Source organism: Bos indicus x Bos taurus, chromosome 8 (genome assembly GCF_003369695.1).
Source record: "Bos indicus x Bos taurus breed Angus x Brahman F1 hybrid chromosome 8, Bos_hybrid_MaternalHap_v2.0, whole genome shotgun sequence".
Classification (NCBI taxonomy): Eukaryota; Metazoa; Chordata; class Mammalia; order Artiodactyla; family Bovidae; genus Bos; species Bos indicus x Bos taurus.
Window position 1 is genome coordinate 17424727 of NC_040083.1, and position 13939 is coordinate 17438665.

Genomic DNA, 13939 nt, shown 5'->3' on the forward strand with positions numbered 1-13939 from the left:
AGACCAAGCTGCCTTGCTTTGCCTGGGTAGCTTCAGAGAACAGTTGGGTGCTTATAGTCTTGGAGAAACGGTCAAGAGGAACATGGGCTATTCTAGGCTAAAGTCATTTTAACTTTAAAATATCAAGTAGGGTCAATAAAAATGCATGGGGGAGTGTGTCTCTTGTGAGAGACATGGGTGGAGACGGTTTGCTCGGGTCTGGCAGAGCTACTTGATTGTTCAAGTCACCGCTGAACCTTCCACAGATAAAAGCAAGAGGGTATAAAGAGGAAGAGGGCTCGATGGTGCTGTGAAGAAGAAGCTGTTGGGCTTTGAGATTGGCGTTCGTTGCCCGTGAGGCACATACTTGAAGAATCTGTGTGGAGGTTGATCTCTCCCACTACCCAAAACAGCTCTTTCCTCCCAGTTATCCCCTTTCTATCAGTGCTTATACTTGTCCCCCAGACTAGAAGTTTGAATCAAGATTGATCTATTGCCTCTCAAGTCCAAAATGACCCGAGACCTATCATTTTATTCCACTTGGAATAGCTCTCAAATCTTCCTCCATTTCCATTCTTCCTACCAGCACTCTTTTCCAGCCTTTAACACATGCCTGCAATTCTGGAATTAATTCAGACTCCAATTTTTCCTCCAGTTGACTGTTCTCAAATGCTCCTGAACTATTTTCCTCCAAGACCCTAAAGCTTTTGCAAATGACTTACCTACAGAATGTGAGCTCTTACAAGATTGAGGCTTTATCTTACTCATCTTTGTAGCTCCAGTGCTCAGGAAAGTTGCTGTCACCTAAACCATTTTTTGCCTGGTGAAAACTACATGAAGTTTTGGAATGAGAAACTGAGGCTCCGTGAGGGAAAGTAATCTGCCTAAGGTTGCGTAGCTAGTAAGTGTCAGAGCGGGGATTTAGTCCACACAGGTCTATTTTTCCCTAAACCACAGGGACTCAGCTGCACTGTGCTGCCTCTATTATCAGGGCTCTGATACCTTCTCCCTCAACGTTTCTCACTATACTTCTTGCTCTTTTCTGCACTTACTGCTATGTCACGGGATAGTACCTACTGCAAGAGATATACTTGAGCATCTTTAGGGGTGAAGGCCAGAGGGGAACAGCTGGTTGATGAAGACCAAGAGAATTGGAGGGGAGAAGCTAAGTCTTAAATTAGGTCTAGAAGCTCAAGATGGGATTTGGTCAGTGGGTGACCCCACGGTGCTGGCCATTCCATATCGTGGAAGCAAATAGCAGAGGCCCTGAGGCAGAGATGAACCGATAGTGCTGTGAATTATGAAACGATTTCATGCAGTCTTTGTTAGGAATAACCTTTAGTTTTTTATGAATGCCCTGAAACTAAGCCCCATGGTTTTGTGGACTGAGGTGCCACATGTTGCAGAGAAAGGGCCCACTTTCTGTTTGGGAAGAGCAGAGAGAAGAAGACTTGCTTGCGTGTGGCATTCCTTCACTTCAGATTTTGAATTGAACCTGAGGTGGCAGAGAATTCCTGGGGCATGTCAGCATAGGAAACTGGTTGGTGTCCTAACACAGCTTCAGTTTTCACAATTTTAACCTTCAGAAACATTTTCATCTCTGAGTTAAGGAAACCAGAAACATAAAATGGATTGGGAGGGGTTTGAACATATTTATAGAGAACAGTTTTTACTGGCTAATGAACTCCTTTCTGTGGCCCAAAGTACATTTTGGCCAAAAGGGACCCTGGCAGATGACAAACAGGAAAACAAGAGACACTTGGAACCATTACCTGAAAACAATGACGAACTGTAAATCAGTGTCATCAAATTAAATAGGATCATTTAGAAAGTATTGGTATTGGTTAAAAAAAAAAAAACTGCAAAGAACAGAAAAGTACACTTTATAAATAAAAAGAATTTCAAAATCTTATTTTGGGTTGATACTTGCCTTTTTAAACTTACGAATAAAGATCCAAGGAAACACTAAATAATTACCTTTTAAGTTACACTACACATCCATGTACAATCACAGAAAAGAGTTTTGGTGGATTGGGACGGTGTTTTGATTTTCTTTTGCAGACATCTGCAGGGGGTCGGGGAGAAAGTTGTCGGTTTTCCCCCAGTCCCATTCCTGGCCCACATGCTCCCTCTTGTAGCAATGCTGGTCTGGGATTCCAGCTAAAGACCACACAGTTTACTCCTGGTGTTCAGCTCTGTCCTTCTCTGAGATTCCAACAGCCAAGTTGGGAGCAGAATATGTGAAATGTGTTTTTCAGCCCCAAACTCCGTCTCCCTCCTGGAGGACCAGACTGATCACACAAGCCCCTAATATGCCCAGAGATGGCCATTTTGCAACTGAGCTATTGATAAGGAGGCAGGTCATGCTGAGAAGGGCTCTTTGCTCAGAGGCCTTACTGCAGTTGGTTTAGAACTTTGAGGATGAAGGATATTCCACAAGGGGAGAGAGGCCAGCTGCTGTGACCGTGGCTGCAGCCTCCACTTGGCTTTGCCTCTAAAAAGCTCATCCTTTTGAGCTCTTCTTGCCTCTTGGCTTGAAGCCATCTTTATGAGAATGATGGTTATTGCCTGTTACCTTGTATTCTTGCCCCAGTCCTGGACAGGCTTGCCAGACTTTTGTGCCTCCTGAGTCTTGATGTAGCAACCGGTTTTTCCCTAGCTGTCCCTTAACAGTCCATGCTCAGCTTCTACCTAGGAGACCAGTTAGGACATGCTTCATCCTGGCAGGGCAGGAGCTGCCCCAGACAGTGATAACCAAGACTAGGTGAAGCCTGCCTTTGCTGTGTGTTTGTTGCCTTAACCTCTCAAAGGTGTTATTCAAGACAAGGAGTCAAGGTTAGCGTCTGGCATAGATTGCTTTCCCTCCTTCCTAAAGCGTCATCAGGCCAAAACAGTCCCACCTCTCAAGCAATGGGAACAATAATGGGGGCCAGCGTTAGGAAGCCCACATCAGAGGCAGGAACAGAGGAGTCAGCTCCCCGCCTCCTCTCCCGCAAGGCCACCTGCACCATGAACGTAGGGTTTAGGTCTTGTTCAGGATTGAATAACCAACCTGCATGCTATCTGGTACACAGTGCACCTTCAATAAATATTTGTTGCTTATCCAGATTGAAGAGGAGTATGGGGGCAAATGGAAGGGGGGTGATTCTAGTTATTCTTATGCTCTGGGCATTTTCAGTGGACAGTGCTGTTAATTATGCAGTCATTATTTTCGTACCCCCTTCCTTGTCCCTCAGCTTTGAGGATTAAGCCTGGAGGTACTCAGTTTTTGGAATTTAAGGTTAATAGTTCAACCTCAAGTTAGCTTCAGCCCATGGCAGGCGGCTTGTTGTCCTCCTCCCATGACCCCATGTTTGTATCCACATTCCCAATAACAGGTCACTGTCTTTTCCCTTTATCCTTGTGGCTCCTTCATGTTCCCCACTGCCATACGATGTGCTAGGATCACCCCACACTCTTGGAGGGTGGGTGTCTTGACCCTGGGCCTCCGTCCTCAATGAAGAGCGTCCTCCTCCGGCTGCCAGGTGGGCCCTGCCTGCTGCAGGGTGCTTGCCCAGGCTGCCAGTCTCCCATGATGCAGTGTTCTGCCCCCTCACCTGCCGATGGCTGCCAGGCCTCTTGTATGGCTGTGTCTCTGCCTGTTGCCTTCTGCTGGGGAATTCCTGTATTGTGTTTGCTTCTCATGGATGGTCTGGTCCCCAACCCCTGGCCTCCCTTATTAGGCACACCACCCGGCTGCTGCTGGCTGAGTCTTATTTCTGAGACTGAGCATAGTTTTTGTTGCTCCTCTGTATTCCCTTTTAGTATCTCTACCACATCCTAATTCAGGATTCATCCTAATCCTCTCTGTCCTTTTTTAAAGTTGATTCCACTCTTGACTCTGGATTAGGAGATATTGTCTTCTCAAAGAGTCGTCCTAAATCGGGGCAGGAATTTTAGTTTTTGGAAGTTGAACATTGTGAGTGGGGCTGTATTTTTGTGGAGGTCACAAGTCCTTGGATAGGGGCCTATATATATCGTGTGCCCTGTGTGTGTGTGTGTGTGTGTGTGCGTATGTGGATGAGAGGGAAAAAGACTCACCCTTTCTAGTACTTTCTGAAAAGCATGTTACTAAATAGAACAGGGAGAAAGTAAACGGGGGTGGACAGGTGTAAGATCAGGCTTTTTATCCTCCAGTTATACGAAGAGGCAATCATATATCATGTTATTTAGATGGTCCATCTTTCCCACATGATATTTTTCTGGCCTTCATTCTTGGCCTCCTAGTGAACTCAAGGTCAGAATAAAAATGATAGCTGTCATGACTTGGTAAAACTTGTTATCAGCAGAAAAATAGGAACTTTAAAAGGTAGTGCTGTATGGTTTTTGATGAAGAGACCTGCAGAGTGATTCCACGGGGGTATTATATGCTATTCGTCTACAAACACAGATTGGCGCAGGATTTTTAAAACTTGCTCTGCCTGTATTAAGGTGAACTTGTTCCTATTTACTGTACTCCCTTTACAGGTGGAGAGAAAGGAATTGATTGAGTTTAATATGAGATTTGGATATTTTCCCTAACCTTACATTGGTGTTAAATAGTAGCTATATGAATATTACCCTGCAGCTGACCTTTTGGGGATTGCTTTTCCCAAGTGATTTTTTTTCTAATTATCTTTATGTGCATTTTAAACAGAGTTGCAGAAGGGATGGGATTTAATTGCTCTATTTGTATTTTATTCCTTTCTTTTATGTCTAGGGCAAAAGGGTATATTTTAATAAGTCTAGGAGGTAATTCACAGCTACTGCTGCTGTTAAGGAAATACACATGTAGCAGGTACATGTTTGTGAGAGTATGTGGGAGGGTTGGTATGACTGGGTCTCCTCTTGAGCTGTCTTTGCTATAGTCAAAGTCTTGATTTGAGATTTCCTACCCCTTTCTGAAACTCCAATACTCTGGCCACCTGATGTGACGAACTGACTCATTGGAAAAGACCCTGATGCTGGGAAAGGTTGAAAGCAGAAGGAGAAGGGGACGATAGAGGATGAGATGGTTGGATGGCATCACTGACTCAATGGATATGAGTTTGAGCAAGCTCTGGGAATTGGTGGAGGACAGGGAAGCCTGGCATGCTGCAGTCCATGGGGTCACAAAGAGTCGGACATGACTGAGCGACTGAACTGAACTGAACCCCTTTCTTCATGAAAAAGCTGTTTAGGGTGGACACAGTGGCTCATGTCCAGTATATACTTTGTTCTTGCTCTTTACAGCATAGTATAACCTCAGATGTGAAATTTCATTTTTGTTTCAAAAGGGGGACAAGTCTGGTTATGTCAAAGTTGCTTTCCAGGCCCTCTGAGAGTAGATCTGCTTTACACTTTCAGGATGATCACTAGGATGCAAAATCACTGCTGCTGTGTTGGAAGTAATGGTGATCATGCTGCCGAGGGAGGTCAGTCGCTCTGCTGCTGCTGACCTGCCTGCCAGGGAACCTGTGCAGCTTTACTGCTGTGGAGACCATGGCCAGCCGAAATCACCCTGTTAAGCCTAGACACACCTCTGGTCGTTTCTTTGACTCAGTGAGCTTGAGAGCACTAATAATTTATTTTGAAAAATCCAAGCACATTATTGAAGTCAGATCAGATGAAAAAAGGCTACATCTGTTGTCTGGGGGTGGGGGTGGAATAAAACTATAGTGCTTAGAACTCCACAGCTGCAGCCTCTAGGACACGCTTACTTGTGCCCTACAGGATAAAAGGGCAAATAGCAAAGTTGTCGCCTAAAAACTGTCCTAGAGCAAAGGTAGAGTGTGGATCTGTTTGGGGAAGTGCTTAAAAGTTGGCTAGAGATGTAGTGGCATGGTTTTGAGGAACTTTACAAAAATAATCTCACAGCTGAACAGCATCATCCTTTGGTTGACACTCTTGATTAGAAACTTTAACAGACTTTTTTCCTAGTCAATGAAATTGGAATGGCTTATTTTTATTTTGTTGGAGGGACGCCAGTAATGCAATAGTTAACTGTGGACTAACTTGTTCTAGTTCCTGTCAGCACAGTTTTGGAAACCAGTGGTCTAAAGGATGCTGGATGAAAAAGCATTTGCCCAACTCCCCCCACCCTACCCCCAACCCACCCAGCACTCACTGAATGACTTATTTAATAAAACCGTATGATAAACACAAGCTTGTGTAAAGGAAGAGCGGTTTCCAAGAATATGTAGTGGCAAAAGCCAGCCTTTGTTTTGAGCATGCCAATTTCCATGACCAGCTGGAGTACACCTTGGGACTTTATTCACTAGTTAGGGTTTCACATGCCCCTGTTGGAGTGAGGTTATTGTTGGGGATCCACTGTGATTTAGCTATGTGTCTAACGTGGAAGGCGCTACTACAGACATTGAGCATGTCTATTGTGGGTGAAGGGGGGCCATGGGTACCACCCATCTCAGTGCATCCCGGGAAGGGTCGTCTTTTCCGAATCTCATGCTTTAGGGCAGCGGTGGGTTCAGTACCTGTCAGGACGTCTGAGAAGGTTCAGAGCATAATGTTACATAAGCAGGCTGAGAAAAGGGTGAAGATATCCCATTTTTGTCTTAATCCCAGCTCCTTGATGTGGGTGGACCTTCCTCAATGGAGGAAAAGGGGGGAGTTAGGCTTCTCAAGCTGAGTGCTGAATTTGGTGCTCGGGGAAAACAGAGGAGGGAAGACTGAGTATGGACTTGGATAGTCTGAGTTGGTCTGGGCAGAGGAACAGGCCTCTGCTGGACCTAACGCCAGAAAGAATTTGGCTTGCAAAGGAAATGGAGGGGACGGGAATCTTATTTGGCTTCAGCAGCAAGATAAAGCTATCCCCATAAAGAGGTGTGGGGGTGGGGGAGATCTGAGGAGAGCAAGGGGCAGTGACAGGAAACAGGATTGGGATCACAGGGCTTAGAGCAGAGGCCTGTCAGGGGGTCTGAATAGGATCCTTGTAGGCCAAACGTGGCGTTTCATAAACAGTGTTCACTGTTACAAAGATGTGTGGATTAGAGAGGTCTCTTCCAGGGCCATGATTGTTTTTGCTCTCCGGCAGATTTCTGTTTCCCTATACATGCTAAAAGCATGATGACGAAAAAAAGCTGATTGTGTGACTGATTGCTGTCCAAGAGACTGAGAAGAAATGTGTCTTCCTGGAAAAGTGCCTGGAATTCCTTTTCCTCAGGTGCCCTTTTCTGTCCTCCTCCTTCGGGTGGGTCGTATTCTTACATCCCCAACTCTTCTCTTCCCCATCACATCCCGCTGTCCGGGAAGGGATGTCTACTCACCACTCAAACACAAATAGGTTTTAAGCAGGGACCGGTTGCCCTGGAAAGCTTGATTCCTCCAGGGAGGAATAATAACACACCCAGTCAGGTGTCAGGGAACATCACTCACTGGGAATCTGAAGAGATTGGGGTGTTAATGGGGCAACTGTTTCAGAGGTTAGGAATTATTCCAAGTGAATGGCCTCTTTACCTGCCCCCCTTCCCAGGACAATGACGCTATTACAATGATTGGTTCTTCTTTTTTCTTCCGAGGCCAAGCCCTTGGATTTGTGAGTGGAATCCATTTCCTACCAAGGCTGCAAGAGTCAGAAACCTCTCTGTAGCCCTTTCACTGAAAACTGCTTCTGTTCACAGACATGAGATTGACTGTGTCCTTTTGGGCCCAACAGTCCTGTGATGAGCCGCTTTCAATGGTCTGTCCTTCCTGACATAAGCACATTTATGCCAATACTTCCAGGACTCGACTGGGAGCTGATGCGTAAGATATGCTCCATGCTGGCAAGGGTTTAGCCATTCAGATCTTGAAATAGAAGACAAACAGCCTAATGCAGAAATCACCCCCGGAGTCCCTGGTGGTGGTTACCTGTCTTGCCCGAGTTCCTTCCCATGACCCTCTTATTTGGCTGTTCAACCTTTTGTAGAACAGCTCCAGCCCTGACACATGCCCTCCTCAAATAATGAACTAGAAGCTGTTTTCTTGTTCTTCTCAGGGAGGAAATAAATCCCTTCCACCATCATACTTGCTCAGGGCAGAAGGAGAAAGTGGCACCCCGTTATAGATAGAGCGTCCAGCAGCTCCTCCAATCCTGGCTTGACTGACAAGTAAGCCTGCATTTGTAGGCTGGGACTAAAGGGATTCCAGGACAGGGGCTGCCTGGATCCCATGTGTTAGCTGGTCCCTCTGCCTCTGTCTTAGTTGTAGTGTAGCCTGGTGTCTTAGAGGAAGACAGCTACCAAATAAGGGAAGAGGCAGGGAAGAAGGGCTTGGCTGTGGTATTTTCTTAGTGTGTTTTTGATTGCAACCTAGCCTAGGAGGTGAGGATGCAGCAGCTCCTTGGGAAGAAGACATTTTAGTAGTCTTGAGGGCCTGGAATAGGAAAAAAAAAATGTCTAAAGTGGGCGACTGCTCAATCTTAGAGGCCAATTCTGGGCTGGCCTTGTATTCAACGTTGAATCTCTGGACCCCCCCTGCTCTTTTTCAGGTCACAGATGTTCAGAAGAAATGGGGTTTAATGAAAGAAGGATGGCATGATTGTTTTTTCCCCCTCCATCAGGCTTTTGACCTCTCAAATACTAAAGGTTTTTGGCACACAAATAACTACCCCAAGTCAGGTTTCAGCTTTAAGAAGACAGCAGGATTTATGTACTAGTTTGACTCCCATACTAACAACTGACTCTTAATTCTTCCCTTCTTATTAACTTGTCAGTAGGGGCCAAACTCTGTTGTGGGGCCAAAGTTAAGACAATGCTTTCCAGTTTCTCCTCTCATAGGTGATACAATTGGAACGACTGTTTTTGATACCTAGGGTACAAAAGGTTGAGAAATATCCGGGATGGGTAATATGTATTGCTACAACTGGCACTTCCAGGGAACTCTCAAGTTGTCTTTAGTTTCTGTTGCTGAGGTCAAATCTATGTCCTGGTCTGCATCCACAGAAATAGGAGTCTCTGTTAAATAGGTGGGTGTTTTGGAGACCACATGGAGGAGGATTACCTGAGAAAGGGCTATTCTAGGATGATATGCTTTTTCTGGCACTCCTTACTGCTGGGGAGATTTTGTCCGATCTTAACATGAGCCTCCCTGGTTAACCTCAGCCTGAGAGCTGGCTGAGAAGGGGTTTTCTAGGAGGGACCATGTACGTCTTCTTCGGAAATGTTCTTTACCCTGGTTCTGCTTAACTGTTGTACAAGGGGTCTACTTCCTTTTCTTCAGTCATACCAGGCCTTGAGTTTGGGAAAGAAGCATTATTCATTCATTCATTCACTACTATTTGGTTTCCTGTGCCAGAGGAAATTTCCCATTGTATATAAAGAGAAGCCCAGAACCTCACTTCCTCATCCTTCCTGAAGGGGTCCTTTGATCCTCTTTCTATTCTGCTTGGGAGCATTAGCTGAGGGCTCTGTCACACAACCCTGGGAAGACAAGAGTTTCCAACCAATTTGAACTGGGCTGGCCTGTCTTCCTTCCTGGAGGAGTCCATGGAGCTGCTGGGCACTTGCTTGTCATCCCTTCTGTTTGCTTTCTCCCTTCTCTTCATTGCTCCTCTCCCTCCCCTCCTCCTCCAGATGCAAGCCTGTGATTTGGACAAATCTGGGGATTTTGTTTCAGATCATCAGCAGTGATTTTTTTTCTTTCACAATTCACACAGAAATATCATCAAAGTCATGTTGAATGCTCATGGTGCTCAGATCCACCTCTCAGAAGGTACCCATAGAGATCTTTGGGTTGAATTCAGTCAGCCAAACCTTTACCCTGGTTGGACTGCAGCCCCGTCAGGGAGCCGGGAGTCTCAGCCGGGGAGGGGAGCCCTCTGGCACCTTCTTCTCAGAGGCTGCCTCTGTTCCAGGTGCTTTCGGACATGGGGTGGCAGGTGCGTCATCACTAATGCAGCCTCTTTCTACTGGAATCCTCTCCTCTTAACTCTCCACCTTCATTTCTCACTGTACTGGGACCGGAGGTGGTGCCTCTGGCCTTGGAAAAGGAGAGGACACTCCAAGATCCGGACTCCAGGTTTTTTTCATTTTCTTCTGACTGAGGAGTATTGTGGCCTCGATATGGAGGAATTTCAGTCTTAGTGCAATTGGCCTGCCTGGTTGATGCAGGGGCAGTTTTATTCTGTGGCCCCTTGCAGCAGGAGGCCAGAAAGCCAGGTGTCCATCCTCAGATGGAGTCCCCTCCTCCCACCCACTGAGCTACCCTGGGGAGACTCATACCAAGGGGACCAGCACTCCCCGTGGTCACTCCAGGGCACTGGCCTCCTGCCCTCCTGGTCCTGATCTTGATGATCCTTCTTTCTGGCTCATTCCATCTGTCCATGCAAGGAGTGGATTACAGAGCAGGCAAAGCCCTGACTCACTAGGAACCAAGAGGGCCCCAGAAGTGCCTTTCATGTGGAGAAAGCCATTAGTGGCAGCCTGCAGGGTGGGGATCACTGTCTAAGGCAGCCTGGCAGAGCCAGAGCTGGGTTTTCATGAGCACTCCTGCCTTGATGTCTTCCTCTTCCCTGTGGGGCTCACTGGCTTTAAGGAAGTTTGTGGTAGGAGCCTTCCTCTTTCTGGGAAGGCAAGTCTGTGGTTGCCTCCTCACACAGTGATGTTTTGTAGGCTGCACTGCTCTTCATCATGTTTCCTCAGCTGACTCCTAACGTGGACTGGGTCTTCTCCTCTTGGAATATAGCTAGAAAGGATTTGCAGAGGCCGTAACCCAAGGAGCAGTAGTGGTCAGCACAGCCAATTCCCTTCCCTTCTGGCCTTGAGTTCTGCCTACATTCTGTACTCCCTGGAGAGCTGAGATGGTGTTGGTTGTCTCAGTGGGTTCCTAAAAAAGGCAAGGACCAGTGTGAGTTGTTTAATAGAACAGAGTCAGCATTTCATGTTTACCAGTCATGGTGCTAAAAAGTGATGACATGGAAATGTCCACACTGACCTTCCTTCTCTCCTCCAGGGAGTGTACAATCCAGATGATCGTTCCCTCCCCTCCTTGCCAGGAGAATATCTTCACTTAAGTAAACTCAGGAGACTCATCTGGTCACTCTGTTCCTCACTTGGTATCTTCCAGTTCTGGGTTTCTCATGACTGTGGGATTCCCCAAACTTGAGGACATGAAAGTGTGTCGATCAATAAGGGGAGAAGGAGCTGACTTTATGCTTTCATGTGACACCTTTTTTTTCTGACCATTTTCTAAAAGTCAGTGAGAACAACTTAAAAAGGGCATCAACACCCCTGAAGTTGAGCTCTACCCAACCTACCCATTGCCCGTCTTCTTTCTGCTGATAACCTCATCCCATTTCTCTTGTACCAATAAAAGTAAGAAATAGCAAAAGCACTGCAGAGACCCATGTATGATGTGATTGTGAAATGATTCCTTATTAGATTGATCTGAGTGTATTGTCCAGAGTCATATGTGAGCCCTACCTGGTATTCATGACGTGGGAAGAGACTTAGCTGCCACTAAGATGGCAGGGCGGCCATCTGTACTAATAACTAACCTGGATTTAGAAAGCCCCAGTGGAGCTTCTGACTGCTAGGACTTTAAATAAAGCCTGGGAAACCCATAGCCCATGGAGCCTTGTGGAGGGTTCCCTGATGCCCTTGAGGTCCTCAGCTCTTACTTTCTGCAAGAGCGAGTGGAGGGGTACCTGAAGTCTTGAGGAAATGTGCTTCTCCACACAGTGCTCTGAGCTCCACGACCTTTACCTCCTCTTTAGAGAGGTGTGCTGTGGTCTGGATATGGAGGCATTTTAGTCTTAGTGCGGTTGGCCTGCCTATTTGATGTGGGGGCAGTTTTATTGTTCTGTGGCCCCTGGAGCAGGAGGCCAGAAAGCCAGGTGTCCATCCTCTGACGGAATCCCCTTCTCCCCACCCACTGAGTTACCCTGGAGAGACTCATACCAAGAGAACCAGCACTCACCGTGGTCACTCCAGGGCCTCCTGCTCTCCTGATCTTGACCTTGATGGTCTTTCTTTCTGGCTCATCCCATCTGTCCATTCACGGAGTGGATTACAGAGCAGGCAAAGCCCTGACTCACTAGGAACCAAGAGGGCCCCAGAAATGCCTTCCATGTGGAGAAAGCCATTAGTGGCAGCCTGCAGGGTGGGGATCACTGTCTAAGGCAGCCTGGCAGGGCCAGAGCTGGGTTTTCATAAGCGCTTCTATCTCAATGTCTTCCTCTTCCTTGTGGGGCTCACTGGCTTTAAGGAAGTTTGTGGTGGGAACCTTCCTCTTTCCAGGAAGGCAAGTCTGTGGTTATCGCCTCACAAAGTGACCTGATGTGTTGTAGGCCACCCCACCCACCCGTCATCATGTGGCCTCAGCTGACTCCTAAACTCCTAATGTGGACTGGGTCTTCTCCTCCTGGAGTATAGCTAGAAAGGATTTGCAGAGGCCATAACCTGAGGAGCAGTAGCAGTCAGAAAGATGAATTCTTCTTCTCTTCTGGGTTTGGATTCTGGGTATATGCTCAACTCCCTAGAGAGCCTTGGTGCCTTCTCCCTCTCTCTAAGTTTCCAAGGTAGAGACTAGGAAGTATTTAATTTCTTCATGCACCCATGAAACTGTTCTTTATTTTGTGAATGCCTCTTAGGCAATGGGCACCATGTTTCATAATTTCACTTAGGATAAGTGATCCAGCCCATGCCTTAGAACTAGAGCTTGCTGGGGAGATGGGGGCTTTCTCATATCCCCATCTTTAGCCTTCTATTATGGGAGTCTCTGCCCTGGGAGCCTGGAACACTATCCTTGGGAAGCCTGGTATTAGCCTTGCCCTACCCCAACTTGCTCACCATGGTCACTCCAGGGTCTCCTGTTCTCCTCATCTTGATGGTCTTTCTGGCTCATCCCATCTGTCCATTCATGGAGTGGTTTACAGAGAAGGCAAAGCCTTGACTCACTAGGAACCAAGAGGGCACTTCGTAGTGGCAGCCAAGCCTGCAGGGTGGAGATCACTGTCTAAGGCAGCCTGGCAGGGCCAGAGCTGGGTTTTCACAAGTGCTCCTATCTCGATGTCTTCCTCTTCCTTGTGGGGCTCTTTGGCTTTAAGGAAGCTTGTGGTGGGAACTTTCCTTTTTCCGGGGAGGCAAGTCTGTGGTTGTCTCCTCACAGAGTGACCTGCTATGTTGGAGACCACATCACCCTTCATCATGTGGCCCCGGTTGACTCCTAAACTCCTAATGTGGACTGGGTCTTCTCCCCCTGGAATATAGCTAGAAAGGATTTTCAGAGGCTGTAACCTAAGGAGCAATAGTGGTCAGAAAGATGAATTCCTCTTCTCTTCTGGGTTTGGATTCTGGGTATATGCTCAACTCCCTAGAGAGCCTCAGCACCGTCTCCCTTTCTCTAAGTTTCCAAGGTAGAGACTAGGAAGTATTTGATTTCTTCATGCACCCATGAAACTGTTCTTATTTTGTGAGTGCCTCTTATGCCATGAATTATTTCACTTAGGATAAGTGATCCAGCATTTAGATCCAGTGATCTAAATGCTTTAGAATTTCAGAGTTTGTTGGGGAGGTGGGGGCTTTCTCTTCTGATCCCTGTCTTTGACCTTCTACTATGGGAGTCTCTGCCCTGGGAGCCTGGCTACCCCAACTCCATCCCTGTCTTTGACCTTCTACTATGGGAGTCTCTGCCCTGGGAGCCTGGCTACCCCAACTCATGCCAAAGCAGGTCTCAACAGGAGCCCTTCAATATTCTTCATTCTGGCCACAAGATCACCTCCCTATCCCTGACTTCTCCCTTCTCTGTCAATTGCAGAACGCTTCTAAGCATACTGACCCTGTATCCTTGGGTTCCCCATTATCTGTCATAATTTCATCCTTCCTCTTGCCTGCCCTCACTTAACACTTACCCTGGGATCCTCGTAGGCATCCACTCACAGACCGGAGTCTTCAGTGAAGCCCTTTCTTCCAAGAGAATAGTGATCCCATGGACTCTTAAGGCAAGTGCCTCATATCCATCTGTCCTC